This window comes from Ptychodera flava (assembly GCF_041260155.1).
Source record: "Ptychodera flava strain L36383 chromosome 23 unlocalized genomic scaffold, AS_Pfla_20210202 Scaffold_24__1_contigs__length_23054250_pilon, whole genome shotgun sequence".
NCBI classification, from domain to species: Eukaryota; Metazoa; Hemichordata; class Enteropneusta; family Ptychoderidae; genus Ptychodera; species Ptychodera flava.
The window spans coordinates 20,272,576-20,282,087 of NW_027248278.1; the positions used below are offsets into that span (position 1 = coordinate 20,272,576).

Below are 9,512 nucleotides of genomic sequence, written 5' to 3' on the forward strand. Positions count from 1 at the left end.
CTGACGAGTCATGACACCAATAAATATTTAACCTACTAAACTTTCACAGCGTTTCAATTTGTGTGAGAATTGTGTAGGGTTGCTCAACCGAAACTTTATGATATTGAAACACAATCTTGTCTGGAGTGATACATACTAAATTTACCAAAACGCAACATGTTACACACATTTACGATCTAAATTGTCGTCGAATTGATTTTGTGTCAAATATTAAGATGATTTCTGATGGTTCGTAAGGGATACATCATCGCTTCACGTAATCACTTAAAGTGTATGTAAAATAACAAATGAAAAACACCAGCTTTCAACTTCGCCTGCCTAGTATCCCCGTAGACCCCTTCAGACTTCAATGTTTATACTTGTCCCCAATATACATGATCGTTGGAATGATTAAAGTTGATCAGAGACACAGATATAGATATAGATACAATGCTGAGAAAACGCAATGGTCCTCTCTTTAAATATGGGTAAATTAGTGCCTAGCACTACACCCTAAAGACAATTGAGAGAATGCGTAGTTTTCCTAAGCTTGACGGAACTAAGATATTCAAAAATAGAATGGTATCACTCTAATACTGTGATTTATGAAAATAAAAGCTAGGCCTAAATTTGCTTCAATGTGACATCTCAAAATTTACAAAACCAAACAAAGCCAAACACTCCAAAATAAAAATCAACATTTAACATAGTGATTGCGTACAACTCTTCTCCGTGGATATTTTAATCACAGGCCGTGTGTGGATGATCTTAAATAACAGAGTGATAAAAATTTAAAATTACTGTCGGAACTTCAGATAAGGCACTTGGACCAATTTTTGGCAGTTTGAGATAAAGACCCCAATGGTCATGTGACACTGCATTCATAATCAGTTTTATTGAAACAATACAATTTACTATTCATTCAGTGTTCTATATATTGAAAGGGCAAAACTTGGCGAATAGAAGCAAACAATCATTGCAAATCCAAATACAAACGACAATTCAGAAATGTCAATTATGACGGTATCAGGTGTAGACGAGACGATCGGAAGACGGCCTGCACCGGTATCGATGTATTCGGCTAAATTACTGCCCGGGACTCTTTGAAAAGTATAACAAAGTTCATCGTGTTTTTTCACAAGCATATACATTACTTTACATCGCTTTCAATTATTTCCTGAAATAAAAATAAACTCTCGAAAATTGGGGTCAGTCATTGTAGGAGGTGTCGGTGGCTTTTTGACTACTTTCATACGGTCATGCGGTGTACTAATGGTTGCTGTGCATAACTACAAAAGTGTCAAAAATTATCCCTTTTCCGAATGTAAGTTTAGAGATGATTTCGCTAGTGACCTGTAAAAATTGTTCTTCCCTATTCCTACTTTCTTTCGCATGTCGGGAAATCTGCTGTCTTTACCCGTATGACATGCATGGCCTATTACGATTTTATTACAAAAACGTGCATGAGGTCTAGCTTGAACTTCATTTCACAGTGTATGATCAGCTATGTGTAGACACCGTGATAATTGTGCACTTGAAGTTTCGGACTAGATTATTTTGTACAGACCGTAAAATGCTTTACTGAATACATAATTTTGTCCGTCTGCAAGCCGAATTTAGGTTGCGCACAGTTGACCAGTATTTCAGTATGTTTCAAGAAGTCAAACATCACAAATGAATTTACAAACCTGTCCCTTGATAATACTATTCTCCGATCAAACGTAGTTTACGATTCACTTACCCTAAGTGAGGCCAAGTGTTGTTTCCTATGAGAGTGTATAGCAACGTAGTTTTCACTGTAATTCATAGTTCCACTGCTGTCAATCAAACTGAACTCTTAGCCAATCAGAATACAGAAAAGTACTGCCACCGCCCAGCCGCCATCTTGTCCCACATTGATTACGCTGCGTCACATTGGCAACTGTATGATCTGAGAGACAGGTGAGGTTTTATTTCCGTGAAAGTTACGTCTGTGCGATTGTAAATACCAGCTGAAATGGTGAAGAGGTGCGCGTGGGGCACGTGTAAGTCGGATGAAAGATACCTTGACCCAGCATCAAGTGTATTTTTCATACCATTTCCTAAACCAAAAACGCAGAAGGAGAAGTGTCTTCGGTGGATCAGAGCCTGTGGCCGACCACATTATCAACTCAATGTTGAAAATATCAACAAACACAAGTATGTTTGCTCAAAGGTAAGAAATCGTCCATTGTGTTCATCGTTTTGTTTACCGTGTTTCGTCTGGCAGTAAAGTTTTCCCTTCCGATGCCTCGATAATGCCGCGCCCGTACCCCTTTCTAAGTTACGTCATTGCCACCGTGACTACAAAGGCCCGGGTGTCGTCTGCTCACTATTTCCCAAATCTGACTTGACTTGTCTGGATGGAACCGTATTTCTCCATTACTTGAATGGAATTTATTATACTAAAGGCTAGCCGTGGCTGTCTGCGGCCGTCCATTTACGGTCATATGTTCATGGAAATGATAGTTTTGGAACTTTTGGTTTTGAGTGTGTTGACCCGTGCACATCACATTTAAACAAGTGATTTGGTGACAATTCTTACTCCGAGGTCATGCAGACATTTGAGAACGCTGATAAAGATAACTGAATGCCGAAGACCGCCATCATGTCAGTTGTAACGTTTTACCTATAAATGTGATTGACGTTCCTGTTTCTTCATTAGCACTTTCCGGTCGCCGAGGGGCCAACGCAGGGATATCCCGACCCATTACCAGCTGATGGCAGTACTTATACACCACAAGGTTACCACCCAAGAGGTCGCAATCTGCCAAACGTTATCATTTACCGACTAAAAGAAAGTGCCTTGCCAGTTTGTTCCAGAATGAGACGAGGTAAGTGAGGTGGTTGCTACGTTTCAGAAAAAAGAAGTACAAGATTTGAGAAATAGGCTGCGTTCACAAAAAACGGTTAGGGGGGGCTGGAGGAATTCAGGGGGGATTCGAAAATTTTTGGGGTAGTAGAGGGGGGGGACTTGAAAATTTTGCTCTACCTATAGGGGGGGGGACTTGAAAATTTTTTGTTCCCTTTTGTGTTTTACATTTGCCAATTCCAAGCTTTTGTAGATAATTCAATGAAAAATGAATACCATTTTTAATGTCATCAAAATGTTTTAATGTTAGAAATAATTTAACAAAATTTAGAACCATTTTGTCACATTTCATGACTTTTATCTCGAAAAATCTAAATGTGTGATTGTGTTAAAAAACAAACTTGAGCCTCGTACAGGGCAGAAGTTGCAACTGTTAATGTTTCTGCAATATTCCTATGCAATATAACAACTACAGTTTCTTGCTATCTCCCTACAGCATGCTCAAACATACAATATTTAGTTTGTCGACAAAGCCTGTATATATAAATATAAATATGTATTTAGTGATAATTTAATTGGAGTCCAGACTGACAGTCAGTTGTCAGTGATACAAATGCATGGTACACATAAATAGGCTGTGATAGCAAGCTGAATACTAGACATTTCAACAGGCTGTAGGGAGTAGAACTAGAACAAATTTGTAAAACTGAACAAAAATATTGCCAAAATTATCAAAGTTAATACAGCTACTGCCTACAGATAGTGTCACTATCATTAAAGCTCTGCTCCTGCAGTTTCACTGTCACTGCATACCTGATCAGTGGACAGAGATAGCTCTGACTCTGATGTACATGGTAGTTGAAGAAGAATTTGGGTCAAATGATGCTCATGACAGTGAAACATAATTGTACACAAGATCAGGCCAGAGAGCAACACATGCAAGAACACATAGTAATGTTTGAATTCTAGCATATAAGAATAATCAAATATTACAGAAAAAAGATAGGGTCACCATGCTTGGTTTTCTAATTTTCATATTCTGTGTTATAAATGATACAGATGTAAAACTTTGAACAGTAAAGACTAAAAGTAAAAATATTTGACCAAATGGAATTATTTATTTTTTAACCAAATTTGAAATTATTACACCCAAAATTTCAGAGATTAAAACATTTATTTGGTGGAACATTTTAACCTTCCAGTATTGTCAATTTAGAGTAGCATCTAATTCATAGATGTCTTGTAGTTTTGGAACAAATTTTGGTAGGTCACTGTGCAATATGGCAATTAGCCAGAATTCACAATTTGCCTACTCTCTCATGATTGTCATTTTGTGTGCTCTCAGCAGGAGCAATTGACCTGGCCAGAGTTGGATTAACTCAAGTTGGCTTTTAGACCAATAAATCTAAAAAAATCACTGAGCATTTAAAGAACTTGCCTTGGGAATATGACTATACAAAGTGCTAATACAGGTAGTGTTGAACACCTGTGAGCGGAACGGGCAATATGTTTATTTTTTCTGCGCTCACATCCTTTACAAATATGCGGGCCTGTGATAATTGGGGGGGACTTGAAAAATTTTGACCATATAGAGGGGGGGCATTTGAAATTTTTTTGGGTACTTAGGGGGGGATCTTAAAAAAAATAAGATTTCAATCGAAATTCTCCTGCCCCCCCCCCCCTAATCGTTATTTGTGAACGCAGCCTAATACATGATGGCCATGATTTCCACACTTTGTTCTCCTAGTGTCCCTCCTCCCATTTGATTTATTTCAAGTTTTGGTGTGAAATAATTGTTAATCCTCTTGGCATTTTGTGCAGTGGAAGCTGGAGAGTTCACTGTTGATCAGTGTTAAAGCTCCACCAGTGTTCACTGTCTTCAGTGTTCCGTTTGTTGTCGTTGTTGTTTTTTGTTTTGTTTGTTTGTTTGTTTTTTGGGGTATTTTTTGTCCTGTGATAAACTGCAGTTTCTGCTACAAATCTTTGAAGCGTGATTAAAGACTGCCTATATTTATTGTCAATATTGTTACTGTTGAAAAACTGAGTTCAAGGTTGGACTAGAATTTACTTAGTATTTCAGCATATTGTGTAAGACGAAGAACGATGAACTGTGGTGATACAGAACTAGACTGCTGAACAAAATTAATAAAAAATTACAACTAATTTCCTTTTGACAGCTCATACATGTATCTCTTTTATATTTCAAACTTTTACCTTTAGATATTTTCATGGAGAAACATTACTATGGTATGCATTATTTTTAATTATAGCATCCAACGCACAGATGTGGGAAGGAAAGAAGATACTGAAATCATGACCATACAATCAGCAACTAGTAGTGTAGGCACGCAAACAGAACATGCATGTAAGTAGAGTGTAATTTAATGTTATCGAGTGATATGGGGACAAAGTTACATCGCTTTATTTTTCAATCATTTGTTTATTCATGCAAGAACAAAAATATTTGTTTCCAGGAAGATGCTGGCACAACAGGCTATTAAGCTCTAACATTCAGTTTGCCTTTGTACTACTACGGCTACTCTGATGATTAAAAATCCAGCATGCATCAGGGAGTAGAATAACTGAGTAACTCAATAATGTGAAATTCAAATGCAAAGTATTTATTTAAGTAGATTGCATATTATACAACTGATTGTGTCATAGTTTGATTAATGGAACAGTTCTCAGGGTAAAAGCACTAATGTATTTAAAATATGAATCAAAGTTTAGACAGGTATGGTTTTGCATGATTTGGAAAAAAAAAGGGAAAGCTTAGTTAACATATTCTGCATATATACAATATCTGGAAAAATACGTTGTATGAACAAATCATTTTGTGTGAAGACAACAAAATCACAGAATTCTGCACCTGACACCATTAACTGACCCTGTACTTGAGAAAATATGAGTGATTTTTGTCCAAGAGTTTATTACCATCAGATCCATACTTGAGCATGAAATGGGAAGTTTGTTGATAGCCTCATCAATAGTCAAATTTCGCGCACTATAAGGACACTTACACTCAATCACTCCACACCTACCATTATCACATACTCTACATCTGGTGTTGCACCCAAAAATCCAAACTCTTTATTTACAATCAGACCACATTCATGTATGTGTCTATTTTTGAATACATCCAAATACTTAGATTTTGCCTTTGATTCATTGCGTTTACCATATTCAAGAGAAATAGCTGAGATTGATTTTCTTTCAAACAAACTATCTAGAAATTTATCTGATGGGACTGATTTCCGATTTAAAATTCTGCCAAAATTTGAAGCAGTCACTCGACAAGCTCTTGCATTTTGCCAACTGTTAAACCCAGCTTCACCCCTAGTCTGTAGTTCAAGGTCTTCTGGGTCGACTTGCTCAAAGGCTTCATTCAGGCTTTGAAATTCTGTTGGAAGCTTGACAGGTGCTGTATTTGGAAAAAGTGATGGTCCACATTCACAACTGTTCAATGGCTTCGTGGTCTTCATATTTTCATCTACAAGAAAAAATTAATTATACTGGGATAAATTTGAAGTACATTATATATGTAAAAGAATCTCACACCCTAAAGGATCTGGGATAAGATTTCTCTCATGACTTGGAGATATTTTATCACATACGAGCCACAGACATATGTGAGAAAAATATCATCAGTTCGTATGAGAAATCTTATCCCAAGTCCTTAGTGTGTGAGATTCTTTTTTCACATGACCAATATGTGTTAACTCATTGAATTAGTGAAACATTGACCCTATAGCAAGGTCATTTCACTATTGAAAGTCAAAGTTTTTGTAGTACACACCATGACATTGGATATTGTTTCATGCGCTAGTCATGGAACATTTATTATATCCATCAGCGCTCTTGTCACATAATCTTGAAGACATCTCAGACTGGAGTATGGGATAAATTGTTCTCCATTCCTGTGGTTCACAGGGAGTGTGGGGCACATCAATCCCACACTCTGAGATATCTCTTAGATCATGTGACAAAAGCACTGAATGGATACTAAATGTTTCATGACCAGCAAGATGAGCAAATTACTATCCAATGTGTACTACATGTGACTTTCAAGTGACTTAGACAACACTGCTGTATTCAGTGTTTCACTCATTTAATCTTTCCAGTATGAGATTGAGCATTTTTAGTTATGTGAGTAAAAGACTCTCACATCTCATGGACTAGGAATAAGATTTCTCACATAAGTTGGTATATTTTGTCTCACATAAGCAGCAAGAAAATGTGAGACCAAATATCCAACTCATTTGAGAAATCTTATCCCAAGTCCATTGAGATGTGAGAGTCTTTTAATCCCACACACTCTGTTTCACACTCCCAGGAACCAGGAATGTGAAAAACTAATTTTCCCTCTTTTCTTTCTTTTAGGGATATCACCTCTTGATTTGCTAGCCCAGAGTTCTGAGATATCCAGATTGGAACAGAAAACTACAGGAGAAAGATGACATCATCAATGAACTTAATTCCAGGCTATCAGACAAAAATAAGAAAACTGAAAAACAAGTGATCTCTAATAATAGTAAAAATTGGTGTATCAGTCATACTTACGCAACAGAAGAAACTTAAAGGACTTTTCAAGTATTACACTGGACTCACTTATGTTAGATTTATTGCATTACTTACATTTCTTTTACCAAAAATTCAGTATTAAATTATAAGAAAAAAAGAATTGATATAAGAAGCCTAACCAATAGAGATTGTCTGCTTCTGTGTCTCTGTCGTCTTCGACATAATTTTGGATTGCGAGACTTGGCAGTTAGGTTTCAGATTGGATTGCAGTCAGCTGGGGATATTTTCAACACATGGATTGATCATATGTACTGGAAGTTTGGTCAGCTCAGTATTTGGCCACATAGAGATTTAATTATAAAAAATATGCCAGTAGATTTTAAGAAAGATTTTAGTTCCACAATTGTCATAGTTGATTGCACCGAGTTGAAACACAAGCGCCAAATGCATTAGTTCTCCAAAGTCAGTTGTACAGTGACTATAAATCTAACACTACATTGAAAGTTTAATTGGATGTGATCCTAGTGGATCATTAGTTTTTGTTTCAGAATTATTTACTGGGAGCATTTCTGATGTCCAGATTTCTACAGATAGTGGTTTCATTAATTTGTTAAAACAATTATTAGATTATGAATATTTGAAAAGGGGGGATGCCGTCATGGCAGATAAGGGATTTACAATTCATAGAGAGCTAGCTGAACTTGGATTACAGTTAAATATTCCCCCTTTCATATCATCAAATTCTCAAATGATATTAGAGAAACACAAATTACAGAGGAAATAGCCAAGCACAGAATTCACATTGAGAGACTGATAGCTAAAGTGAAAACTTTTAAAATTGTTGCTGAAACAATACCAACCTCTCTTTTTCAAAAGATTAATTCCATTTGGACTGTTTGTAGCTATTTAACTCTATTTCAGGATGTGTTTGTAAAAGGAAAAACCTGAAATAAACACGTATTTTTTGTTTATAATATGGTTGTCTTTTCATGTCACTAGATATGGTGTCACTACAATCTCATAATATATTATTAGGTTTTATAAATTGTGTGTTTCATGTAACAGGTCCCCCAAAAAGGGAGTGCGAGTGGGTAGGGAGGAAAAAAGTTTTTTTTCCTTCGTCCAAAATGTCTTTGTTTTTGTACATTTCTAAAATCTCATGGGACTTGCTTGAAAGCCATAAGTTAAGAGTCAAAGTCAAAGTTATCGGAAACACAAAATGGGAGAAATGGGGATGAATTGACAAGTTACTTACCTGGTAGGACAAGATGGATCCCAGCTGTACTTCACCAAAAGGAGATTGAGTTACAGGTGCATCTTGTGATAGTGTGTATTCTAAGGGAGTGCCTTTGATTCCCTGCAAAACTCCAATGTCCTCTGGTGTTACCTTCGGCAACCTGGAAACAAATTTTATTATCAGAATTCATTTTTTCTTAGTATATTATACTGCATAATGCATGTTCATATAATTTATCAATATGGACACAGTGTAGTCCATTCTAGAAAATGTCAACCAAATCTAATGACATATAATAAATGAACAGTACATGAATACTGTGCACTCCCTGCTTGGCACTAAAATAAAAAGAGTCAACAAAGGCTTGTAAAAAATCTCAAATTTTAGTCACTTTCTGTTTCACTGCTGACATCCTGTGGAAATCAGATTGAATCATGGGAAACTTAGACATACCTACATCAAGGCTGAGTTGTGGAAAAATTCTGAGTACAAAGAGTGTGGTGACCATCAAAATTTGCTTATTTGTTATTCGAAGCTCCATCACACTATTTAAAATTATCACTATCATTTATACTCCAAGTTATTGCAAGGTATTTATATAAACTTACTTTCTGTCAGGATCAATGTGGCACACTATAGGTCGCCGTCTCCTTGACTGTGCTACCTGCCTAGCTACAACAACATGGTTCAAGGGGACTGGTTTTATTTTGGTCCCCTTGGAACATGCCATTGCTGTGGTATACTAGTACAACTGAGTTGGGTTGGTACTGAAGTAAAGTTGTGCAGCTTTAAACCTTGTAATGATTTCAGTAGCCCAATAACATGCGAACAGTGACCACTTAAACTAGAAAATAAGAAAAAGGACAAGATTGTTTTAAAAATTGTGTAAAAGATACAAAAAAAGTATGGTATCACATACCAAAAGATTCTTTGTGAAAATTTGAG

General features: G+C 36.4%; 2 long non-coding RNA genes across 2 annotated transcripts; one reads left to right on the forward strand and one right to left on the reverse strand.

Annotated features, from left to right (window-relative positions):
- Positions 1-2,778: 2,778 nt before the first annotated feature.
- On the forward strand, positions 2,779-7,248 carry LOC139124650 (uncharacterized). The gene is made up of 3 exons (XR_011550001.1): positions 2,779-2,831; positions 5,080-5,174; positions 7,190-7,248. It is a non-coding gene; the product is annotated as an uncharacterized lncRNA (long non-coding RNA).
- An 872-nt stretch (positions 7,249-8,120) lies between these two features.
- Positions 8,121-9,270, reverse strand: LOC139124649 (uncharacterized). Its single transcript, XR_011550000.1, has 3 exons — positions 9,176-9,270; positions 8,586-8,727; positions 8,121-8,274 (listed from the first exon to the last, which is right to left on the reverse strand). It is a non-coding gene; the product is annotated as an uncharacterized lncRNA (long non-coding RNA).
- Positions 9,271-9,512: the final 242 nt, after the last annotated feature.